Genomic DNA, 27456 nt, shown 5'->3' with positions numbered 1-27456 from the left:
AATTCTTTAAAAAAGCAATAATACACCTACTATGGAAAATAACATGGAGACTTGAAAAAACAGCTAGATCTAGAACTGCCGTAAAATACAGCAATACTCTCACTGGGTATACAACCAAAAGATATGAAAGCGTTTCATCAAAGAGATACCTGTTCCATTTTGTTGCATCTTTGTTCATAATAACCAAGTCAGGGAATCAACCAAAATGTCCATTATCAGATGAATGGATAAACACAGATAGCATCTATATATAACTGGATGCCATTTAGCCAGGAAAAAAGAATGAAATCTTGTCATTTTTCTGCAAAATGGATGTCACGTTAAGTGAACTAAGTCAGAACAGAAAGACAAATGCTGAATGCTCTCTATTATATGTTGAGGTCAAAACAACAGCAAACAACAAAAACAAAAGCATGGAACCAGAGGCTAGGATAATTGAGGGTGGGATAGAGTGAGTTTGGAAATGGGTTCCATATCAATTTAATTGAAGGAATAATTGCCTAGTGTTATGCAGCACAGTTCACAACAATTTAGCAGATGTCGTATGAAAAAGTGAAAAAATAAAGCTCCAAGCTTCCAATAATTACCTCACTTCAAAGAACTATTCCCCCCCCCCTTCTTTTTTACTAGGCAAAGAAATGTATTTATTTCAAACTTTATTCCCAGGTTTTTCAGCTTAATTAGCCGCAAAGAATAATTTGTGTCTAAGCAAAAACTAAAAAGAGCTGCCCTGTGTAAGGGGCTTGAGCTTAAAAACTTTAGAGATCTAGATTTTATCACATCATAAACAAAACAATTTTTTTTTAAAAAGTCATGATCTAAAATAGCAGCTCCAAGTAACTTCATCAAGTTTTACTTTTCTTCAGAAGTTGACTCCACTCAGTTTGCCTCATTCTTAGAAGCCTCATCAAAATTCTCACCAAAATACGGAACTTCATCATCCTCCTCTCCAGTGGCAAGTGATGCTTTTCCATCCCACAGATTGTTTGGGCAGAGCTTCAGTTAGCCTTCTCAAGCTGGTTAGGCTGTCTGCATCACAGAGTTATGATGCCGGGAGCATTCCTGTTGGCTGCTTTTGTCTCTGCATGGCCTGCATTGGTGAGCATGTTTGCTGCCAGGAATCCTGAATCTCAGGGTGGTCAAAGTGGACCATTGTTCCTTGGTTTGTAAACATGCTCACCTCTTAGATACCAGAGATATTGTTCACTCCTAATTTCTTTAAGGAGAACTGAAGTGGTTTTCCTTATTGGCTGTCGCCGTCCTATGAATCACCTACTTTCTACGAGCAGTTCACTTGTCACCAATGTGCACTTGTGCCTGGGGTTTGGCAAGTTTTTCTGGTTTGTGGTTTCTTTCATTTGAGGCTCCTCAAAGGGAAACTATCAGCTATTCCATTCTGATCAGTACACACTGTATACAATCATTGAAATAATAAGCACTCCACTGGATAAAATGTTTTGGTTTTTACACAGAATTACTGAGAAATCAGCATTTCAGTATATCAAGAAAAGTATTGATGTGTATTCCCTCACTATCATGGCATCAGAAATTGAAATTATGAAAGACTAAGAAAGACTGAGAGTAAATGTTACCAAATGGAGAAAACTAAGAAAATGTAATACATAAATGACAGGTGGGACGTTGGATCATATGCCATGTCAGTAAAAGGACATTAAAAGAAAGATCTGTTAAATAGGAATGAATTTTATAGAATTTTGTAACAATGTTTATTTCTTTGGTTTTGCTACTTATAGTCATGTATATTTTTAATATTAAGGGAAACTAAGTGAAGAGCAGATAACAAAACTATAAATAATGCATTTTAATCCCTCAACACAAAACATCCAATTGCCAAATTAAATTACTCAACAATGCAAGGAGATAATTGGATTTTGGAAAAACGAATTAATGCCCTCAGGTGACACCCAGCAGGGGCAGCAGTTCAGTGCTGTGCTCTGAGGGGCAGCAAGGTCTTATTTCTTACAGCTGATGTAGTTTATCCAGCAATGACATGAGAATTTAACCCAAAGAAGGGAAATGCACTACTTGAAGTAGCCAGCCATAATTCTGGATTCATGTATCTGAAAATGTTAAAAAAGAAAAACTCAGAATGAGGAGCAGTTTTAGAATGTTTTTGCATTACTTGTTTCCCATGAAAATAGAATCACCTATAATAGAACATTTGAGAGTCTTCATGCACAAAGATATTCATGGAAGAAACAGAGCCAAAGAAAGACTGACTTTTTTTCTTGATGGTACCTGGGCATCGTTAGGCCCCCAAAGGTTAAGAAAGTTGATATAAAATAAACATATTAACTTGCTACTACTAAACAAAAGATAGGTTGTAAATGTTTCCAGGAGCTCAGCAAAGTTATATAAAAATCTCCAAAACATTATTCACATACTCAGCTGCCTCCGAAATTGTCACTTTTCTTAACAATATCCAATAGCAGGAACTAAGTAAAATACACTGAGTTGAATGTCAAACTACTCAATCCTTTCAATGACTAGTGTAAGACAAAGTATAAACTTATTAATGTTATGGTTCAGGGAATACCAATCTACAAATACTGTATTGTGCATAACCAATAACAAAGAAAGTTAGAATATATATATGTGTGTGTATAGATGTATTTGTAATTTAAGAACTTCATGAGAAGTTGAACTAAAATAAGCATATTTCAGTAATGATATTTTTGAAATGTGTGAAATATAATGAAAAAGGTTTTTTTATCATATTCATTGCCATGGAGCGTTTGAAACATTTTGCAGAAATACATTTGTTTATATGTATATAGTAACTAAAGAAAAATTACACTATTTCTAAAGTTACCAGATAAGTATGCCACAGAGTTAAGTAGAAAAAATAACTAGGTTAGAAGATGACCTAAATGAAATGTCTTGTAAGACTCTATTAAACAGTTTGTTCTGTTCTTCCCAACAATCATTTGATTATTTAATCTGCTTGTGGAAAGTTTTCCAACTTGGAAAATATAGCAGGCAACAGAAAGCAGTGTATTTATCATGGATAAGATGACCTCATTGGCCATTAAAGTGGAACTCCTGATTTGCAGATCAGTATTCTGTTTTCAGTAGCTTATGTAAACTGTGTATCCTTGAGAAAAATCAATTCACTCTCTGTGAAGAAAATACATGTTTCTGTACCATTAAGCTAGGAGATTAGTTCAGCATTTTCTCAACTGTGTCCCTCAGAATGGAAAGTCTTAACACAATGCTCAGTCAGTCTGTTCGAACAACTATACACCCACATATAAAAATTGAATCCAGGCACAGACTTTATATTTTTCTCCAAGTGTATCATAGATCCTATGTAAGGCACAAAATGAGAGTATGACTAGAAGACAACATAGACAATATCAACGCCTTTAGGCTTGACAGCATTGTCTTGCATAAAGCACCAAAAGTATAATCCATGGAAGAGAATAAGATGAGAAGTTAGATTTCATTGAAATTGATAACTTCCCCAGAAAAGATTGTTCAGTAAATGAAAGGAAACACAAGCTAGCAGAAGATATTTCAAACACATATAATAAATTTGCATCTAGAATATATAAATAACTTGAAATTCAACAATAAGAATTCTTTAGTGGAGGGTTGAGCTTGTGATTATAAAATAAACTGGAGGTGTGTGACTGTAAAAATTAAAAGAAAAAATAAGAAGGAGGAAGGTGGGAGTGTGGTAGGAGGGAGGATAGGGTGAGAAGTACCATTGTACTCTGAAATCCTTACATATGAAATAAGTGAAATTAGTTCACCTTACATAAATAAAAAAAATTAGTAAGTGAAATAAATACTAATAAGGATTCAGAAACTCAAAATGATGTAAAACTGCACCCATGTGGGAGACCTGGAAGAAGCTCTTGGCTTCAGGTCTGCTCAGTTTGGGCCATTGTGACCATTTAAAGAATGAGCAACAGATGGAAGATTCTTTCTTTCTCTCTCTCTCTCTCCCCCCCCCCCCCCCCCCGTTTTATTGACTAGTGGATGGATAAGGTTACTGGGGTGGGAGAGGGTGTGGCTTCCAACTATCTGCCTACCCATATCAAAAGGACAGAAGAGCAACCAGAAAAAGAAAGTATGGCTTCTGTTCTGGAAGTTTCAATTTACGATCTCATTTATCTTCACAGATTTATATCTCTCTTTTCTCCAGTTTGTGGAAAGATTTCATCTTGAGAAATAGAATTTTCCACGAAAGCTTCCATTTTGAGTTATACATAAAATTTTAAATTTCAGTGTAGGTGACCAAGAGAAAGAGAGAAGAAAAACTCAAGCCTAATTCTTACTTTCTGAGCTTGACATTAGTTACTTGGAAGTCTTCCATGACTTGTTTTATTCCCTTATATTTCTTGTTTTCCATCATCTAAGATGACATGAATAGTCTTACAAATAAATATGACAATCTTCTCTCCTGTCTTTTTGTGTTGTTTTACCCCTTGAATTAGAATTCAGAAAGTGGAAGAAGCCCTTCTACTCTTACGAGTCCTGGGTGTTGCTTTGAATCTCATTTCCTTCTCCACTAAGTCATGAATCTTTTCTAAACTTATAAGATATAATGTATAATTGCATCTGTTAAGTACCCATTATATTTCTAGCATCATGCTTGCAACTGAGATCTGGACAGAGGCCAGCAGCATGTTCTTTAAGCTCAAGTTCCAAGGGGGAACATTCTTACTGGGCCCTTGCTAAAGCCATTCTCTAGCATGTTAGCTTTCAGCACAGTCATGTGGTACTAACTGCATAGGACTCAGACATCACTCTCTCCTTACTGCACTGCTATTAAAAACTACATCAGGTAAGACTTGGCTAACGCATCTCCAGCAAAGAATAACCTCCAGGCACCTTGCACTCTAGATTACTTGCTTTGTTCATTTTATTCTTATAAAATCACTATTGGGATTCAGACTGCAAGAAGTGTTTTGCACATTTGAAAGATTTGTTACCAAGGCCAGTGGGGCATGAATCAGGATGAAGAGGGAAAGTCTTCTGCAATGAATCAAGCAGTCGGAGACAAGTCATGGTTTAAAGCTGAGGTTGGACTGATCCCCCTGCCAATCAGAGAGGAAGCCAGACTGAGCCTCACCTGACAGCTCTCATTCTCCGCTCCATCGCTGTGGAATGGGAGGGAGGAAAGAAACAGGATGTGTCGCTGTACACAACTTGTTTGAACTTGTTATCTCCAGAACTTCCACTACCCTGGGGTCTGACTTGGTCAACCACAGACTTCTTCAGGAGCCATGGCCTCCGGTTGACTTGGCTTACCTGTGGGCTTCCTTTTAGCTCAGATCCTGCTCATCCCATCTCAAGCTTCATCAATCTTTTTCTGATCGCCTCCAGCAATCCGTGAATTCCATCAGTATGTGTAAATCCATAAAAGTCAGTAACTGATAACTCATTTTACAAAAGGATTCATAATTGTTTAAAAGACAAGATCCTCTTCCACATTTTAAAATCCATTAAATAGGCACAATTGGTACACTCTAGGGATCCCAGTGTTGTAACGAGAGAGGTAGAGTTGTGCCCTGTGTGTGGTATTGCCTACTCTGTCGGGGGTGAAAAGATAACAGCACTGGAGGCAGGATCTCCACACAGATAAAAACTTGTATTACAGACACCACAGGCAGCTCATTCTATGAGACAGAGAGGGTGGGAGGGGGAAGTTCGTTTTGTTTTTCTTCGAGGAGAAGAAAAAGAAACTGTACTTTTCCACTCCTCCAACAAAAGGAACAGTTTTTAAGAAGACACTTGATTCTTTGAATGATTTTTCCATTTCCTGTGATTATGCTCAGTCTCATGTAGGAATATTATCTATACACCTAGACAGATCTTTATATACCTACAGATAGCTATATAGATGGCTGTACTTATAGTAAATATGACTACCTCATAACTAGTTTTATATATATCTACAAATCATATATTTGTTTACATAACTCTATTTCAGATAACTATTTTACACAATCCCCCCTACAATTCTAATTCTAGAAATCTGACATCATGATGCATACAAATCACTTCAAAAGTAAAAAATTATTATGAGTATTTTCCATATCATATTTTACAGAACATCAACAAAAGCAGTGACAATTTTGTCATTGCTAGATTAGATACTGTAGGGACTAAAGACACACACACACTCACACATACAGTCATCTGAGTTCATCATCTACAAAAGGGACAGAATCCAATCACTTAACAAGGCTAGATTCAAATAAAGCAGCTTTGCTGGCAAGAAATAGAAGAGATGAAATGGAGCAGGTGAGTGTATGCCTGGGCTTCCTGGCACATTCTTTGTATGAAAACCAAGCCACAGTACCCACAGATCAACTCAATCAACTGTGCCGAGGAGCATAAACTCCCCCCTTTTTTCTCATGCATTTTTTACTTTGTATTGAGGGATGTTCCCTTGAAAGATGTGTTCCTTTGAAAGATGTGTAAACAAGTTCAGGTGTCTGGGGAGCCTGGGCCACTTAATTGTCTGTATTGCCAAACACATTGTCTCCAGGTCACTTGAGACCAAAATGGCGAATGGTTCAAGGATTGAAGCATGTTCCCATCCCTAGAGCTTTCCAACCCTACTGCTGGGAGGCTCCAGGCTGTGAAAAGCTGTGAAACGCTGTGAAACGCCCGCAATGTCATTTATTTCATGTATCCAGGGTATACTGTCCTTACCTTTGGATTGAAGGGGGTTGTGGGAGAGAAACAAAGACAAGGAGTCAAACGGGGTGAGTGTGACTTACTTCTAGAGACAGCATCTGTCAGTTTAGAGCGCTTGGGCTCTCAGGCCTCCACAGAGGACACTGTGGCATGGGCCCATAAGGGGAAATGAGAGCGAGAATCCCAGGGCTTACCTGAAAGGGGCAAATCCTGTTAACCACCTCAGTCAGGCATCTCTTTCATCTCCCGGCACCTTTCAAGGCCAGGAAGCCACGATCTTTTGTGGCAAGTTAGTGTCCTGAAGGAGCTTTGGCTGTAATTGCATGCTCTTGGCTCCGGGAAGAAGCACATGGCTTGGGAGAGACGCACATTACTTCCTGATGATATTTGCATCCTAAACCATAAACTCAGATCAAAAATATAATGCATTCTGCAGTAATGTCTGTCATGGTGGTTGTGACTCACAGAGATAAGCATCTAACACCACTCTGTGGACATGAAGGCTCATCTAGCTCTCACATTGTAACCACTAAGTCACAGCTATGACAAGGCTGTAGGAACCCTGACTTACACTGTGACTCTTTTTTTCTTCAGTGGTGCAGTTATACCCCAATTATAGATTAAATGATGAAAAGTGTCAACATTTGCATCACTCAGCTCTGGGTTCAAATCTCAGCTCTTTTGAGCAAATCACCTGTTTTCAGCCTCAGTTTGGAAATCTGAAGACTGGTTTATCACATGAAACACACTGCATGGGTTATGATGAAGAATAATTTACAGCATGAACTCCCAGCTGCTGATCAGAGGGGTTATTGTGATTAAAGGACAAGACACATCAAGTTACTTTTGGCCAATGCTCCTTTCTGTGACTAGGCTGTGGGTGCCGAGGCTCCTGCAGATTTACTCAGTAGTTGCAGCTGAATGCATCCACTTCACAGAATTTTTCTACCTAGAAGGAGACCCTGCAAGGAAAATATGGAATTAACTGAGTGGAGGAGGTAGGACTTTGAGCAGTGAGAAGTCAGATCTTTCAGGGTGCAAATCTGGTGATTGTGATGTGGTGGCCAAACATTTGGGCAGATTGTCATCTGCTGTTCTTCAGGATGCAGACCCTGTGCCATGGCAGCTTTGCTATTAGGACAAGCAGAATCCTGACATGCTATTCTAGACCTTTGTTTTTTCCTTCCCAAAGGAGAGGTAGGTAGTGAGATTGGAGTCAGACAGCATGAAATGGGAAATGTGTATTTTACCTGCAGCCTGCATGCAAAATTGACTTAGGACCATTTATTTTAGGTATTGTAGTTTCAAAAAGACATGTATTCTTATCAAACACAGTGGGCAAGGAGAGTGACAGCCAGTCTGAAGCCTTACCAGATTGGTCCTTAGTACTTTTCCATGCAGCCTGTGCCTTGGTCTTCAGATAAATGAACATTGGCATTACACTTGATATCTTTCCGTAATTGCTTTGAATGACCTGAAAGCATTAGCCATTAAGTTACAAAACAGAGGATTAGGTAAACCCCTGGGGGAAAAGGCAAGGGGAAAGAGCCTTTGGGCTAAATATGATGTCTATATGAAATGGTTTTTTTTCCTGTGGTTACCCATGCATGGATTTCATTGACCAAGAGCAATTCTTCCAACACTGGCAGTTCTGAGGAAATTGTATTACCAAAGGCTAAGACTAAGAGCTCATAATCGTTAAAACTCCAAGGCCTTTCCTTACCCTAAATTCTGACAGATGAAGGAAGTGAATCACAGATGTCGGTGGGCCCAAAGCGAGATGACCTTCCACAATATCTACTTAAAATGTAGTGAAGAATGACAATAGACAAGGAAGAGTCTTCTAGAGCACACGCTCTAACGCTACTGCAATGGAAAACAGAGTGCGGCACCTGATGAGAAAACACAGGTGTCCCCAGATTTCCTGCCACACTAAGCTCAGTACTTCCTCTGCCATTTTCTCTACTGAGTGCTTTCCATTGCTCTTCTTCCTGGAAAGCAGTGAGTACTGTATTCACTTGTTCCCTTTCGCCTTTAGTCACCAAGAGTGCTAGAACTGGCATTGTGGTACATTGCGCTAACCCTTATCGGAGTGTTAGATTTGATTCCTAGCTGTTTCTCTTCTTTTTCTTCTTTCTTTATTTGTTTTATTTAATCTATATTTGAAAGGCAGAATTACATAAAGAGAGAAAATGAGAGAGAGAGAAATGAGGTCCAACAGAAGCACTGTGCCTTGTCTCAGGTAGATCTCAGCAAGTTCCGCGTGGTTTGCATGACTGCCTCTAGAAGTGGAGTTAAGTGGGTAAAGCTTCCACCTGTAATGCTGACATCCCACCAGGGTCTCGGTTCCTATCCTGGTTGCTCTGCTTCCAATCTAGCTCCCTCTAATGGCCTGGGATCAGCAGCAGAAAATAGCCCAAGTGATATGATACTCCTATCACTGCACTTTGGCCAGGCTCAGCCTGAACCCAGCCCTGGCCATCGTAGTCACTTGGGGAGTAAACTAGGGGATGGGAAAAGTCTTCCTCCAGTTCTCCTTCTCTCTCTTCCAAATAAAAATTTAAAAATAAATAAATATTTTAAAAAAGATTTATCTATTTTTATTGGAAAGTCAGATTTACAGAGAAAATGAGAGACAGAGACAGATCTGTCAACTGGTTCACTCCCCAGGTAGCCACAATAGATGGAGCTGAGACCATCTGAAGTCAGGAGCTTCTTCTGGGTCTGCTGTAGAAGGAGCGATAATCTCCCACGTGGGTTCAGGGTCCCAAGGCTTTGGGCCATCCTCGGCTGCTTTTCCAGCCTACAAACAGGGAACTGGAGGGAAGTAGAGTACTTGATACTGAAGTGGTGCCCCTGTGGGATCCCAGTGCATGCAAGGTGAGAACTCTAGCTATTAGGCTACCATGCCAGGCCTAGTAAACATATAATGCCTCAAGTCCTCAGGTTCCTGCTGCCCACATGGAAGATCCAATGAGCTTTGAGCTCTTTGCTTTGGCTAGTGCAGTTGTAGAGAATGTGGGCATTTAAACTAAGAGGCGAACAAAGTGAACAGTCTCTCTCTCCCTAAAATGAATAATAGCTAAAATATCATACATGATGTGGAATAGGAAATCAGTCAATACTTGTCTGGCACAGTTGGACTGAACCGGTGTCTATAGGAGGAACTCATGATTATTCCAGTGCTGATTACAATTGCTACACAACAAAGAAACTCCAAAGAAGAAGCCAAAAGCAATCGTTTGATTTTTTTTTAATTTTCCTTATGACTTTTTTCAGTAGATAATTCTGGAAGCATTGCATAAGACTATGGTTCAGCAGGGTCTCGCATGTAGTGAAATTAAGTGTCGGCTACAGTCATTACCCATCCAAGATGGTTCTCTCAGGGCAGTTTATGCTGGCTGTAGTTTGGCTTGGGGCTCAACTCAGACGAGCAGCTGAAGTGCCTTCTCTCTACCCTTGTCTTCTCAGAGGTGTCGGACTCCATACTTAGGGGCTGCTTTTCACAGCAAGTGTCCTAAGAGAGCCAGATGGAAATTACAGGGATTTTTCTGACTTAGTGCTGGAAACCACACAGCCTTGAAAGTCACATCTGCTTCATTTTGTTGCTGTAAGACACTACAATCAGCCAAATCACAGTGAGAAGATACACATTTCATCTCTCAATGGGAAAAAATGTCAACAAATTTGCGGACAAGTTTTGAATTCCCCACATGATCTTTCACATTTAGTTTGCCTGTCTTCTCTATGCTCTCATGCCGTTGTAGGCAATCATCATTTATATTCTGTGGACCCCATTCTACTCCTAACTGATAAATTAACTACTTGCTTACTAATTCACTAGGCAGTGACAAGTAAATATACCATTTCTTTAAAGGAAAATATTTTCATCTTAAAGATAGCTTTCAGAACTGAAAGAATAACTTGAATAGTTCTTGATTTTCAAGAATGATACTTCATGATGAATACATTTTTTTTTCAGAAGACAGGCTTTTAGTGGGGCTGAAACCACATAGAATTTATAACTAGTTACACAGACAGACAAAATTATGGGAATTATGTCATAAGTAAGCAGATTTATAGAAAGTGAGGTTGTAGACTATCAAGTACAATTCAGATGTTGCCAGACTTAATGGGTATAGAATTTATCAATTATTTTAGTGCGGTGGCTGCCAACCAAGAAGGTATTAATTGCCTCACACTGTGTGTGAAATTCTCAATAAATACCTTTTCCTTGAAAACTCTATGCTATGTTGTACTCTTCAGAAGAGAAAACTATAGGGTGGAGCTTCTGTAAAAGAATTCAGTTGTCCCAAATTACTACTGTGGTTCATCCAGGTTGTTTGATGATTAGGAGCAGAGAGGCCTAAAACTGAGCCATTTATATTTCAATATGAAAATAGTGCCTGTTGGTTTCTGTATGTTTTTCATTTAGGAAAATGTGTCAGGCTGTTTCTATACCTACATATTAAAAACACATCCTGATTGAAATATAATATATACACAGAAAGGTGCACAAATTATAAATCTATAGCTTTAAAACCTTCACTAAAATATAATATAATGCTGAGATTAAGAACCTTAGCAGCCTGAAGCTTTTCTTGTGGCTCTTTCAAGCTATTCCCTTCAAAGTTTGCCCCTATTTTCAATTCTACAACTGTGGTTTCGTTTAATTTTGAGCTCTCTTAAAAAAGATTGATATGTTTATTTGAAAGACAGAATTGCAGAGATGGTTGGAGGGAGAGAGTGATCTTCCATCCACAGGTTCACTCCCCAAGTGGCTGCAACTTCCAGAACTGGGTCAGGTCTTCCATGTGAGACAGGAGCACAATGACTTGGCCATCCTTCAGTGTTTTCCCAGGCACATTAACAGTGAGTTGAATCAGAAGTGCAGCAGCTAGGACTCTCACGGGTGCCCACGTGTGATGCCAGTGCTACAAGCGACACTTCTACTTGCTACACCAGCGTGCTGGCCCCAACACTTTGAACGTTTTATACAGAGATTATTATGATTTAAGCTCTATTGTGTTTAGATCATAATATTGCCATCTTTTGTACATGTTGTTAAGATCATGCTTACTTATTTTCACTGTTGTGTAACAGTGTAAAGAATTAAAATGTTTTTCATTATTTATTCATACTACTACACAATTGATAGATATTTGGCTATTTTCAAAGGATTTTAAGCTGGAGGGGATTTCTGAAGCCTCTTTGTACAGTTTGCAATGTCTGGAAACATTTTGGGTCATTACAATCAAGACATAACTACTGGAATCCAATCAGTAATGAACCAGAAATGCTGCTAATTACCCTACAGAGCACTGGAAAGCTCCCCATAGTAATAATAATGATGATGATAATAATAATAATACATTATTCATGCTAACACGTCAAAAGTGCTGAGGCTGAGAAACTTTAACTTAGGACTGTCACAGTGATTTGACTACAAACACTGTTGCACGTTTTTTGATGAATTATGTATGCATTTCCCTTGGTTAAATAGTTAGAGATGTAATTTCTGGGTAATGGAGCAGGCACATATTCTAGCTTCAAACATATGAAGAGATTTTATCAATTTATATTCCCATTACCAGGACTGATCAGTTTCAATTGCTTGTCCCTCAAACCAACATATATTTTTTTAGTCTTCTAAATTTTGGTAATTCTGGTAGTTGTATAGTTACTTTTCTCTGTGATTTTATCCTTTTAAAATTTTATTTTAAACATTATTTAAAAGGCAGACAGAGGTGGTGGGGGTGGAGTGTGAGGGAGGAAGAGGGAGGAGGAAGGAGAGACTAACTCCTAGCCGCTGGTCTATTCTTTTCATGAAATGCCCACAACAGCCTCACTTAGGCCAGGCTGAAGCTGGGAAGCAGCAACTAGGTTCAAGTCTCTCACATGAGCATCAGGAATCCAAGTTCAGAAAGCATCCCTGTAGCCTTCCACAATGTGCATCACCTGGGAGCTACAATGAAGATCAGAGCTTGGACTCAAATCCAGGCACTCTCATATGGCATGTGGGTCACCCAACGACATGCTAACATCTGTGCCAAACATCTCCCATCCCCCACATCCCCATTGGGGTTTTAATTTTCATTTCTATGGTAATGAATGGATATGAGCATTTTTTCATTTGTTAACTGATTACCTAAATACTCCCCTTTTGCTAAGCACCTAGTTTTTTTTTTTTAGTATTTGTGTATTTTTTATTGGAAAGGTGGATCAGATTTAAGGAGAGAAGGAGAGACAGAAAGATCTTCCATCCTCTGGTTCACTCCCCAAGTGGCTGCAACAGTTGGAGTTGAGCCAGTCAGAAGCCAGGAGACAGGAGCTTCTTCCATGTCTCCTGTGCAGGAACAGGGTCCCAGGGCTTTAGGCCAATTTCTATTACTTCCCCAGACCACGAGTAGGGAGCTAGATTGTTAGTAGAGCAGCTGGGGTACGAACCAGCTTATTATTGGAGGGTTAGCCAGTTGAGCCATCGTGCCAGTCCTCTCTTTTCTTCTCCTCCTCCTTCTTCTGCTTCTACTCCTCCTCCTCTACCTTCCCCTCCATCTTCCCGTTCCCCTACTCCCCTCTCTTCCCCGGCTTCTTCTCCTTCTTTTTTTCCATCTATATGAGTGCAATGTTCAAGTGCATCTGTATTGACCATTTGAATAACAAAGTTTCAGGTTTCTCAGAGAAGAAATCCAAACCATATCCACTTTTTGGGAAAGAATTCATGGTAATAATTATCTCAATTCTTTGCAATGTTCAAGCCAGAAACTCTCACAAATCCTTCTCTTGCAAGAAATCAGCTTATGCCTTTGTTGAACTGCTGTACTGTGCAACATTTTTATGAAACACCCAAATTCCTAATTCCTGTACATCAATAGATAACTTTATTTGCTATATTTATAGCACTGTGCAAGGTCCTTTTTATGTGTATCAGCAAATCCTCACATGTAAGATAATAATTACCAATTGTAGCCCAATTTTACATGTGAAGATCTCAGAGAGTAGTTCAACTTACTCAAGGTTACGTAGATAGCATGCATTAAAACAAAAATTTAAGCCCAGAATTTCTTGGTTCAAAAATTAGGTTTATTAATTACAAATTTCTGTTAATTCATTTTGATCATAATTCTGAATCCAGACATGATATATTTGTGACATACTTTTAAGATTGTGGATATAATTACTGCCTTGTTCCTAAGGCATCTTCTCTATTTTCATGACAACAATGATGATGGTAAAGATGACGAGGAGAAGAGAAGAATGGAGAAGGAGAGAAGGAAAGGGATATGGAAGAGCAGAAGGCAGACGACAGAAGTGAAGACTATGACAATGAATGGTCTAGTCTGACTTTTTTTATTTGTAAAATACAAAGTGTGGAAATCTCTGGGGTAAAAAATGCCATTTACCATGAGAGGAACAGGTGGAGAGGAACAAGCTTATAAGGAGCTAGGTAAACATAACTAGGAAACTAAAGCCTCCTCCTAGCATACAATGGGCTAATAAAAGAAAATAAACATTTAGTATCCAGTGTTGAATGTGATAACAAGAAAAAGATCCACAGCCATAATAATAGGGCTTAGAGCAAGCCAGAGAGAACATAAAAAGGCATCCTACCAATATAACAGTGCAGGTAGCTTACTATTTTTTTTTTTCATCTGAAGACTGTTTAATCTCTGTTTTATTCATGACTCACTGAAGGCACAGGTTGGAGTGAAAGAGCTCTGGGATTTAGTGCTGTGCATACTTGCTTTTAAAAATCATATTTTTCCATTCATTAGCTAAATGTCTTTGAGAACACTATTGGATTTTATGGAAGGTAAGGGTCTGGGCTGGTTCCTGGCAAGCATGACGACATAGCAATTGGCACACAAGAGATCAATTGAGCTGGGCTCAGGATTAATGCCTACAGAGCAGGACTGAAGGTAAACCTGCTATGTTCTTATAGCAGAAATGACACCTGATCCCTCAAGGACTCTGAAGCTGGCATGATCCTTCAGAGTTGTCCTGAATATGGCAAAGGGCTCAACCTCTTTGCTCTTCCCATATGGAACAGATGTGGGATGTGAATCGTTTCCTAGGACGTGCGTTGCCTTGATTAGGTGGTTCCCTTTCATTTACGTAGATTGTCCAAGAGCAGGGAGAATGAATGGCTTAATTAGGAAAGGGGATCTGGTCAATGTCCTACAGGGTCTGCTAGAATAGGTATTATCTCAATCCTTTGATTCAGTAGATAATTCCTCACCTCAACTCTCGTTCAAACATTTGCTGTACTTTTACTTACAACACTGTAGTAACTGTAGTAGGACTCCTACCTGCTGACACTGAGGTCCACCCAAGGTTTTATTTATCTTCCTGATCTCAGCTCCAGTTTCCTTCCTTGCTGGCCTTTCAAGCAAGACCCAACCATTTCATTGAGAGATTATTTTTGAGAGATGTCTGATAGCCACCTGCTTTTAAAGCCCACCTTTTCAGTTCTCCAGCTGTTTACCTTGGGTGTCTGTACATTACTGCTCATCTACACTGCAATAAAGAGTCCCAGTCATGTTGGAAAGTACCACAAGCTGCCAATAGCTGGGCAGATCAAGTGGAAGCTGATGAAATAAAAATCATTGAAATTACTGGTGGTGAGGTCAGCTCCTTTCCCAAGGCAAAGTGACAGCCTAGTGTCTAATCTTCACCTTGCATGTCCAGGGATCCCATATGACTCTGGTCCCAGCTGCCCTGCTTCCCATCCAGCTCCCTGAGAAAATCAGTTGAGGATGGCCTGAAGTCTTGGGACCCTGCACCCAGGTGGGAGACCTGGAGGAAGCTCCTAGCTTTTGGCTTTGGATCAGCCCAGCTCTGCGTGTTGTGGTCATTGGGTCAGGGTGGACTGAACATCTTTCTTTCTTTCTCTTTCTCTCTGTAAATCTGCCTTTCCAATAAAAATAAATAAATTTTTTAAAAAGGTAAAAAAGAATGAGTGCTCTGATTAGGAATAAATAGCCAGTTTTCATATGCTACTTTTCAAACAGCCTTGGGAATGACTGAGCTTTATTTTGTGCATTATGCTAACACTTCAAGATCATCAGTATGATTTTGAGAGCAGGCAATACTTATTGACCCCTAGCCATGGCATCCATTTTGGGCACCACATGGGTTATCTCATTCCCACCTCCACCCCTCCCCCATGGCAACTCCTTTGGTTCCTGTGAGGAAGGAAGAATTATAATCTTTATTTTGTAACGGAGGAAACTGAGGCTTAGGAATGAATTAATTGTGGTAGAAGATCAATGTGCTTTGAATGTAGGCAGTCTGACTCTTAGCAACTGTGCATGAATTACAGCCTCAGGCATGGAGAAAGGTTCAGGATTAGTTTCTGCTCTGTTAAATCCATCAGTAACCCCTGTGTGTCCAGCAGCCACATGATGTTGAGCAATTTTCACACTGAAATTACATCTACCTCAAACCACAGAATAGGACTTTTTTTTTTTGGAAAAATGATCTTTGCAGTTATAACTAGTTACGGATCTCAAGATGAAATCATACCAGATTTAGAAAGAGCATCCAATCAAGTAACTAAAGACTAGTGTTCTTTTATTTTTATTTTTTAAAGATTTATTTTTCCAGGAAAGGCAGATTTATAGAGAGGAGGGACAGAAAGACCTTCCATCTACTGATTCATTCCCCAGATGGTCGCAATGATCAGAACTGAGCTCATCTGGAGCCGGAAGCCAGCAGCTTCTTCTAGGTCTACCGTGTGAGTACAAGATCCCAAGGTTTTAGGCCATCCTCACTGCTTTCACATGCTGAAATCAGGAGGCTGGATCAGAAATGGAGCAGCCAGGATATGAACTGGTGTCAATATGGAATGCTGATGCTTGCAGGAGAAGGATTAGCCAGTTGAGCCATTGTGCTGGCTCCTAGTAGTCTTTTTTTTTTTCCGTTTTTTTTTTAAACTACTTATTGAATTTTATTTGCAAGCCAAAGAAAGAGAGAGAGAGAGAGAGAGGGAGAGATCTTCCATCTGTTGGTTTACTCCCCAGATGGCCACAATGGCTATGGCTGGACGAGACTGAAGCCAGGAACCAGGAGCTTCATCTGGTCTCCCATATTGATACAGGGGCCTGTACTGCTCTTCCAGGTACATTATCAGGGAGTTGGACTGGAAGTAGAGAAACTGGGACTTGGGATGCCAGTATCACAAACTGTGGCTTTAGCCACTATACCACAATGCTGTCCCTTACCAAGTACTTTATCAAGTATCTAGAGAGACACACCTGAAGGATGACCATCTGATGGCCGAGATGAAAGAGATGTGGCCACAAATTAAGGGTTGACTGGGGCACCAGGAGATGGAAAAGGGAAGGGAAGATTACTGTTTACTGTTTTCAGAGAGTGTATAGCCCTGCCAGGTTTTTGGTTTAAAATTTCTGTGGTTCAAAGCTCTGTAAAAATGAATGTGTGTGGTCCTGACCACCGAATTTGTGATAATTTGTGATGGCAAATCCAGGAAATCAATGCAAGGTATAATAGGAACAGCTAAATGAGAAATCATTAGCCTTCTTGTTCTCTAAGCTGTTTTTAAAACAAAATGTGAAGTTCAATCTAAATAATCTCTAGGACCCTTCCGTCTTTGTGCTTTTTCCTTGACATAATTTTTGTGCGACTGTTTATGTTGGCCACATTTATTAGAATTAGACCCAGGTAGTCCTCCAGTTCTTTGAAATGATTTTACTATCCCTCATATGTTTAGTTACTTATGAAAGAGAGCGAGAGCAAGAAACTCCCCATCCACTAGCTCACAATCCAAATGCTGCTAACACCAGGACTGGGTGGTACCGAAGTCAGGAGTTAGGAACTCAATGCAGGTTTCCCACACAGTTAGCAAGAACCCAGTTTCTCGAACCATAAGCACTGAATCCCAGGGGCTGCATTGGTGGAATGTTGGAGACAGAAGCCAGACATAGAAATTGAAATAAGGCATTCCCATGTAGAATATTGATGTCTTCAACTGCTGGGTATTGCCTTATAAAATACCTCTTCACTAACAAACCTCTGAAATAAAATATTGAAAACTGTTTGAGTTTTTAAAATACCTTTCATTTGTTCTTTTGTTCAACTCCTGAGCCAATGACAGCATCAAAGGTTAATGCAAGCATTTGGTTTTGCTTCGATTTGTCACTTCTCAATGGACCATGTCATTACCATCATGGCCCTCGTGAGAATCTGTTGCACAGAAACTGACAATAACATTAGTAACCTGAACATTGCTGAAGCTACTAAATGTGGTACTTTTTATAGCTCAGACAGCAACTGTCTAAATGGCTTTCTTTAAACTCACAACAAGGACCATGATGAACATGTCTTCATCATGGAGTCACAAAACTAAAGCAATCTAAAAGTACATTTCTATATCCAAACCACGTTTTTCTTCAGTGACCCCATGATTGGATCTATTCATGGGTCACACGTCCTATCTTTAGTAATCCCTTTTAGATATCAATAACGGAGGGCAACAAGAGTAGTGATGCAGTAGTTAACTCAACTCTTGGGCTACCCACATCCAATACCAAAGCACTCTAAGGCCGAGTCTCAGCTTTGATTCTGATTCAACTTCCTGCTAATGCACACCCTGAGAATGAACAGGTGATGCTTCAAGTTCTTGGACTGCTGTCACCCACATGGTAGACCTAGAGAGTGTTCTGGGCTTCCAGGATGAACAATGTGAAGGGATGGGAATGTAATATAAGTAGGTGGAAGTTAGATAGACCTGGGATTGATTTGATGGAGGGGAGAAATGGAATGGATTGCACTTCCATGTCCTTGTAGAAGAATAAATGGTGATGAGAGTCACAGCAGAACTGGGGACACTTTTATGGCATCTATTCATGTGCAGCTGTATATTAGTAATTATATTTGTCCACATTTTTTCATATGCCCAGCCATGTCTGGCTGTACCTGTTTCCTAAGCATTGGGCTGCTTCCTGAGTGGAGAACATTGACTGTCCACATGGCCAGTAGTCTCACTCATCTGTAGGGAGGACTAGGCCTGTAGAGCTTCTGTTGTCCCAAGAATATGGCAGTCAAAGTGGGCCTGTGTGTGTCCCCAGGCTCTGGTTTCCTCTATCATCTTGGATTCTGAAGAAATACTCTACTGGAAGCTTGGCTGATCCAACAGCTTTCCATGACCTGAGTGTACACAAGAGTAAATATTGCATGCAGTGAAATTTGATTAATAGGAGACAAAAGATGACGAGAGCCAGCAGATGCAATTTTTTTCCTTTCCTAAAATTTCCCAATTCACATCATGGTAGTTTCAGCATCCTGTCTTGGGACATCACATATGAGCAGGCAGAACAGCTGTACTTTCTCAGAGGCTATAGTGGGCTTGGACAGGTACAACTCTGTATTTGTTTTCCCTCATTTTTTTTGTGTCCTGTATTTTTCCCCTGGATTATGTCTCCTACCCAAATAAAGCATTAGTTTGTAGTTTCTGACTTGAATCCAGTTTTCCAGGAAGTTGGGGTTATGCTCTGTAAATAAGACAACAATGGCTGTTGCACCTGGATAAAGGCAGTAAGAACCCTGTTAGAGGAAGTGTAAGGGCAAAACTGCTCTGGCATATAGACTGTATAGGACACTGGAGCTTTTCCATTGGAAAAGACTCAGGTGTAGGAAAGGAGAGGAAGGATCAAGTGGGTGGTGCATGAGATATTAGGGCATGAATAAAGATAATGGTTGTGATATGCACTAGTTCCTCTTGCTGGCTAGAAGACCTTGCAAATGTGTGTATTGGTCATCTATTACTGCATACATTAATTAATGCCAATAGTTTGCAGATTCATTTGCAATGTTTATATACACAACCCAGGCCTCAGATTGTTCCATTTGCTGTTGCTCCTTTGCTGTTTTATTGCTTTCACTTGGATCTTTCCTACAATGCTAACTTCTTTGTCCCATTCCTGATTTCAAGGGGAATATTTCAGTATTTCACAATTGACTGAAGTGTTTGGTTTGGATAATTTTTTTGTAGGTATGTCTTTTCAAGTTAAGGAAGGTCTCTTCCTGTTTTGCTGATTATGCTTATTGTTTTTATCATTTTCATTATTGTTTATGAGTGTTAGCTTTAAAATATTTTTTTGAATTTATCAAATTAAGAAATTAAACAGGACGCTAACAGCAGTTTGGACATTGAAGAGAAAGGGTCACTGAATTAGAGGACACACCATTAGAAAGTGATCAGGTAAAAATACTGAAATTCAAAATGAATAAGAAACAGAAAAGGACAGAAGGTATTTATTGTATACAGTAATGAATTCCAATAGACTGAAAAAAGTGAATGAAGTAGAAGCTACATTTGGAGATAAGAAAATGCATATGAAATTTCCAAAACCAATGAAAGATATCAACCTGCAAACTAATCAGCAGACTAGAATTCTATATCTAATGCATTTATCCTTTGACGTTAAGTAGAAGAGATGAGTTTCTTAGAAAAGCAGTAATGGAGGGAATTTCTCACTAGCATGTCTGTCTTACAATAGATGTTGGAAGTTCTTCATCCCGAGAGAACGAAAATGATATAAAGGAAGCTAACTAAATCAAATAAGCACATAATAATAAAGTCTTTTCCTACCCAACAATTACATCAAACAGATCTGAAGCTACCATATGTGTGAGCAACAGTACCCCGCTGTTTTATACCAGAATGTTGTAGTCTATTTTGGACTAGACGCTGTATTTCTGCATGTTGGCTGGATTTACAGTAACATAGCGTGTTATGGAATTGATTTATTATAAAGGTCTGAATTGGGTCAAGTGTTTTCTCTGTTTCCTGGTCCATCATGGGTTTATCTAGAGCGGAGCTGTCACAGACTGTGCTTGTTCCAGGCACAGACTGCTCTTAGTCAAGGATATGTGTTGTTTTTATTGAAGGATTTATCGATCTCTGGATATGCCAAATCCTAGGGAATTGATTTCTGATGCTTATGACCACTTGGTACACTTATGAAGGTTGTTTTCTCTGGCACACCCAGAACTCTAATGATTATAGCAGTGTTGCAGTAAACTTCTGGGAGCAGCTGTGCATCTCCAAGGACTAAGGTCTTGGGTCTTTACTTTCAGAAAAGGCAAATTTCTTGATTAAAAAATTGTTCTGCACCAGGCTTAGTCCTCCTTCTTCCCTTCTCTTAGGGATGTTGAGTTTCTCATTTGCAATTTTCTCTTTCCAGCCCTAGAAAGTTCTCATAGTTGCTATTGCTTTTTGCTTCAGCCTGGGAATAGCCAAATTCTCAGCCTCTCAGCTTTTCAGTGGAATCAACAAAGGCTTTCCATTACAAAGTAGCTCCCAGGCAACAGCTCACCTTTATGCAGTTCTTCACAGCCCAAAAGTTTGGCTACTTTTACCTTTACTATGTGGGCAGCTGTTTGAGGCTAGTTAAAATATGCTTTAAGATTTTATTGGATTTTCTACTCATTGTCATAAGAATTATAGTTGTATTGCATGGGACTTTATCTTACCCAGCAACAGAAATTCAAATTATGATTATTTTAAGTGAAAATGTCAATTTGGAACTTAGCAAAAAAACCTTTGCTCCTCCTAAGGAGAGATATTTTAACTTGAGCATGGATGCTGAAGTTTCTTACTTAAAAAGAAAGAATATTATTATAAATGAAAATGAACTAGATAAAGCACAGACTAGATGCTAATACATTTTAAAATTTTGAAAATACTGAATAAATGAAAGAGTATACAATACCTTTAGTTTTTCTGTTTGATTTGGAAAAAACAAATCATAATTATTTGAATGCGTGGAATTACTTGGATAATTCAAAGAGTAATCCAAGGTCATGTGACAGGTCAGGCAGCAAATCCTGAGGATCTGGTTTTATTGAGTCTTTTGGGATTTGGAGAGAAGCAGTAGAATCTTACTTCAGAAGTGGCAAGCGTCACACTGGAGAGGACTTCTGTCAGAGATCCCCAAGTGTTCCTGAGGATTCTTGTTGGGGAGTCTTCAGTAATATAATTGTGCCTCTGTCAATCTCTCTCTCTCTCTCTTTCTCTTGGCTTTTCGCTATTGCACTTCGGTATAGCAGATTATTTTCCTTAGGGCAGGTTTCTAAGCTGTGTCAGCAACAGGTCTACAGTTTGATTTTACTTACTGTGTTTGGTATCCAGTTCTTTGTTTGCAGTTACTTGTGCTACTCCTTCCAGTGAGTTTCAGGTGTGGGCTCTTGTGTTAGGCTACCATCACCTTCTCCATTGCCCCAGCTACTAGCTCACCACTCTCTACCTCTTGGGATCCCATGATGTGGCCCCACCATTGTCTGTACAACCTTTCTCCCACTTCCGGTTGGAGCAGTTCCCAGGATAAGGGAGGCACCAAGTGTCTTAAATAATTAGGTTGTTGGTGGTGCTGATCTTGCTGGAACCTACTGGTCCTTAGGTCTGAGGACCACATGAACCTATTTTGATCTGTAGGATGCCAAAGTCAGTATTATTTTCCCTGTGGGACCAGTATAATGCACTGAACTGGAACTGAGTTCATTCCCAGCTCAGCACATGCGGAACTCACTGTTGTTCCTCCAGTTTCCCAGCTTTTGCCACACTGCCCAAAATTGTGCCTGATGTGCCACAGGTGGAGTTCTGGATTTGCTGTCTGTTAGGATTTATTTTGGGTGGAACCTGTAGGATGCCACGTTGGAGGAATGTACTGAGTCAGAAATGAGTTTACTCCCAGCTTAGTTCATGTCCAGTCTTGTTCCACAGCCTCTGCCTTCCTACACAAAATGGTGCCTGATACAGATCTGGTGGGGGTCTGAGTTGTGAAATCCACCTTGTTTCTGCACCACCTTTTGGAGTCTGCTGTCCTGTCTCTTCTCCTGGTCAAATGAAATAAATCAGCAGTAACGGCAGTTATTTGGGTTCATCTCCTGAACTTCCATTGAACTTCCCTTGGTTAATGGTGAAGCTCCAGCCACCAGTGGAAGTCAGATCACAATTTGCTGACTGCTACTGGAATATCTAGTCACTACAAAACCACGCTGTTGTTTCTGCTGCTTTCCTGTGTCTGCCAGTCTCCTACTATTCTTCTGCTGTTGGCCTATCATCTCATATTCCTGGAATGTGTCCTCTCTGTTTCATCCTGGCTAATGATTCTCCATTTGTTTAAATGTGTCCTTACCCTATTTTGCCATCTTGATTCTCCTCTACCCCAGGAATTTCTTTTTTTAAAAAAGATTTATTTATTTTATTACAAAGTCAGATATACAGAGAGGAGGAGAGACAGAGAGGAAGATCTTCTGTCCGATGATTCGCTCCCCAAGTGAGCACAACGGGCCGGTGCTGTGCAGATCCAAAGCCGGGAACCAGGAACCTCTTCTAGGTCTTCCACATGGGTGCAGGGTCCCAAAGCATTGGGCCGTCCTCGACTGCTTTCCCAGGCCACAAGCAGGGAGCTGGATGGGAAGTGGAGCTGCCGGGATTAGAACCAGTGCCCATATGGGATCCCGGGGCTTTCAAGGCGAGGACTTTAGCTGCTAGGCCATGCCGCCGGGCCCCTACCCCAGGAATTTCAATCTGCTAAAAAACACCTGGGAATTATATTCTAGAGACATTTTATAGTATGTAGTACCAAGAAGAAACTCTTTGATGGTGAAATTTCTAGTCCTCTGTAGTGCCTCAGATACCTGCATCTACAAATAAAGGTAGCTCTGCTCATCAGTGTTGAAAATTTGTATTTGTGATTTCCCACAGTGGTGGGGATAGATCTGATCTGTTGCAAGGCATGACTTCCATTCTTACTTCCTGTGTGTGGGAGAAGTGAATTTATTGTCTTTTGTGTTTCTTGCATTCTCCTTCTACAAGTTTAACCAGTAGAAACATTCATGCCAGGCTTCTTTCAGCAGGAAAAATTATGGTTCTAAATGGCTGAAACCCCTCTTGGCATGATGTTAATATCTGTGTGTAGATTTGTTGCTTTGAGAAAAAGAATTTTCAGGTTATGTGTGATTCTAGTATACAAGTAAATGAAAGAGCAACCAGAGGCTGAGAAAAACTCAGCATGATTGAGGGATGTCTGTGCATGTTCACTCTCTTCTGTGGTTGCAGGATTTCTAAAGCTAGAAGTAGTTCAGAGGCAATTCACATATGTGGAGTTCATTATTACCTATTACATAGTCACATAGTTACCTGTTACATGAATTCAATATATCATTTCTATTGATTTTGTTGATGATTATGTAGTAATTAGTTTCTGGGAAACCTGAAAAATGAGACAAACTCATTCTTGCTGCAAGACAAATACCTCAACAGTCTCACCCTGAAAAAATAGGTTAACATAATTATCTTCCAACAACTAGACAACAGGAAAAATACTTCTGAAATTTTATTGACTCAAGTTGATTCCCAATTTAAAACTGATTTTACAGTACTTGTCTTCCAGTCGTTTGATCGGCACTGTAATTGTTTCATTTTAATTCTGGATGATTCAATTCTCTTAAAGACCGTCAAAACTCATAGTGATTTTTTTAAATATATATTTTTATTATACTGTTTATGTATCTGAGGTGAAGGGGGATATTGAGGGAGAATCCCCACCCAGTCTCCCACCCGCCCAAAGTCCCGGATGTGGGGCATGCTGAGATACTTGCTCAGGTGGTCTTAATAGTCCTCCAGTTATGGATCGCTGCCAGTCACATCCCTCCCAACTCGATTAGGTCATTGAAGAATCCACTGATTGTCACAGTCCATCACAGAGTCTTCATTTGCTCAGTATTTCACTGCCCAACGTTTAGCTGAGGTGGTTGATTGACCTGTTCCGTCCTCCGTCCTCTCCTAGCCAGGGCTCTGAGTCCAGCAGTTCGATTGGGGAGATCACCAAGGAAACTTTGAGGTATTCCCAGATCAGATTCCCGCATGTTCCAGCAAGCACGGGTCTGGCACAGTCCATCGCCACGATCAGTTGGTGGTTGCAATGGCTGGGCTGGCTCCGCTCCCAGTCCCGACTTCCACTGGAACCAATGGGTGTTGCAGTCCAGCCTGGTTCTGCCCAGCACGCACTTGACTCTTTCATCAACCAGTGGGGGCTGCAGCCCAGTCAGGGCGACCCACAATAACCCCCACCAGGCCCGCCCCCCCACCCTGGCCTGCCAGTATGCATAGCAGACTAGTCCGGTCTGTCCCGCTTCCCATTTGGCTCCAGTACCTGTCAATGGGCATTGAAGCTTAGTTCCCTCCAACCAACTCAACTATCCAGCCCTCACGGATATTGCTCAGTGCCTCTCCTTCTAGCCACCCCAGCCTCCGTCCTAGTTTTCATGCCCTCCAGTGGGAGTAGTGACCCAAGAGGGGGAACCCCACCACTTCCCTCTTGGGTCTCTCTCAGCCCTGGTTTATGAGCTCTTTGGGTGCTTCTGTGGTTTGACTTGACAGAATTAGCCCCCAGTGCCAGCTTCTGCCAGCTGTCTGCGGTTAAGCCCAAACAACCTTCACCCACTCCAATTTATGCTAGAACCGGAAGGAATAATCAGCCCAACCTGGCTTTTCCCTGATCTAGTCTGCATGCGGCGCACAGGTGTTGCAGCCCTGCCTAGTCTGGTCTGTCCCCATCCCAGCCTACACTATCCAGTGAGAGTAGCTGTCCGGCAAGGGGACCAGCCCCTCCATCCCCCCGCTGGCTCTGCCCTCTCCCTTCCTGGTTCTCATGTGTGTTGGTTGGGTGCTGCATTCAAATCCAGTACAGGTAATCTCACCCTGGCATTCCATATCATGCACTAGTTTTTGTTGCGACCAAACCTGGCCTGACCCACACTCTCCTCTGGTGTTCGGGTTTGCCAGTGGATGGCATGAACTGATTCAGCCTGGTCTGCCCCTGACCCATGCCAAATGTATGCCAGTGGGAAACTTTCCATGGCCCATTCTGGGCTGTTTCCTATCATACTTCTTGCGCTTATTTTGCGCATACCAGGGGGTCCATGAGCCAGCCCTTCTCAGTTCACCTTCTGTCCTAGCAGGAACAGTGGCTTTTCATGGTTGGCTTTCACCCCACTCTGGTTCCCATTGCTGGATGTCTCAGCCCAGCCATGGCTCGTCCATACCCATGTATAGCTCACACTTGGCTCAGTAGGGGATTGAGACCTAGCCAAGTCAGTCCCACATCCACCCTGGTTCCCCAGGACACCAGATGGTGCTGGGGTCTGGACCGGCCCGGTGCATCCAATCCCAGCCATACTAGTGCCGTGGGAGACTACAACTGTTTCCTAGTTAGAACGCAGCCCCCATTCCAGCACATGTGCCCCTTGGTGGGAACCTCAACCCAGATAGGGTGTACCCCTAGCTGTCCAACTTGGCCTGCTCCTAGCTGCAGATCACGCACCCGACAGTGGCTGTTCTGACTCAACTTGTCTCATGACCTCTCCTGTCCTGGCCTCTGCCCCAGACACCGTGTCCCAGCATCCCCAACTAAAGTAGACCTGCAGGTGTAAGCGCAAAGAGTTACATGTCCCTATCACTGGCAACCGCCAGGAATTCATGTTTCACCTATACTAAAGTTGGCCTAATTCATGAGTGTCCCTGAGCAGCTATTACAAATCATAAAAGCCCCAGAGCTCACCACTGGGCGGCCAGCAGGCAGAGCCTGGCACCAATTGGTGCACTGGCCACCCGAAGCCAAGGACTCAGCCACTGCCTTGCGGGGTGGTTTTGGCTCGAACCCTTAGCCGGATTCCGCTTAGCCGAGGCGCCTCCCCGCAGCTGCCACCCTGCAAAGTGGTTCAGTCCGTCCCTGGCCCCAAGAATGGAATCCGCCCTAACTTGTCCTGCCTCCATGGCGGCAGGACAGAGCCAGATTAGTCCAGCTCCCAAATTGCCCTCATGGTTTACGAAGGAACGGGGGTCCGCTTACCGGAGGGATCCAAAACTCATAGTGATTTAACAAATGAAACTAGGCCAAAACAGCTGGAGAGTTCATCAAAAGATACACACTTTATGATTGGAGGGAAGTTGATAATTATAAAGAGCTGCTTTAGTTTTCTACCTTCTCACATGGCCTGTGGCATGAGCCTTCAGGAGGCTTTCGGGTCTCCACCTCTTTAACTGCTTGTTCCTTCTTTTTGCTTTTTCCTTGGAATAACTCTGCCATCGGTTACAGGTGACTCAAATTGACAGATTTTATCTGTGAGAATTTCTGACAATGATACTTTTTAATGTAATTTTATTATAAAAAGTGGGCATTATATTATGAAAATATCCCATGCATGCATGTCACTAAAATGCCCAATTCACCTCCCCTCAGTTTAATTATATTGTTTTGTTAGGTTTTTACATAAATTTGAAAATATGTTTTACGGATATGCAAGAAAATAAATAAATTTTGAATATTCTTTTTATCTCACATTTCAGCACAGATTTTACTATGACAATAATAAGTACAAAATATTAGTGTCTATACTGAGGAATGTTTGCTCATCGGTCTGCAGACTGGCTATGGTTTGTCTAGGTTCCAGTATATTAGCTGGACCTGGTGGGTTTAAGTCAGAGCTGCCTCACAGATCTGAGATCCATGCTGGGAGTCCAGCCAGCTGAGCATGGTTTTCAAAAGACAGATGCTGGGGTCTTCAGAAGACTTAGAAAAACATATTCTGCATCTAAATTCTTTCATTACAACAGACACAGTCTCGTTTCCATCTGCTCTGCATTGGTTAATGTAAGTTATATGACTCTGTCAAATGTCAATAAGGTGGAGAAGTACAGCCTTCCACAGGACATTAGGGGAGTAAATATTTGATGACTAATGTGCTTATTAT

At 41.0% G+C, this 27456-nt stretch overlaps 1 pseudogene; it reads right to left on the bottom strand.

Moving 5' to 3' along the window:
* Positions 1–879: 879 nt before the first annotated feature.
* Positions 880–26792, bottom strand: LOC101526706 (transcription factor BTF3-like; annotated as a pseudogene).
* Between the last annotated feature and the right edge of the window lie 664 nt (positions 26793–27456).

Source organism: Ochotona princeps, chromosome 10 (genome assembly GCF_030435755.1).
Source record: "Ochotona princeps isolate mOchPri1 chromosome 10, mOchPri1.hap1, whole genome shotgun sequence".
NCBI classification, from domain to species: Eukaryota; Metazoa; Chordata; class Mammalia; order Lagomorpha; family Ochotonidae; genus Ochotona; species Ochotona princeps.
The sequence above is the reverse complement of the archived record's forward strand: the minus strand, read 5'-3'. Positions and strand labels throughout refer to the sequence as shown.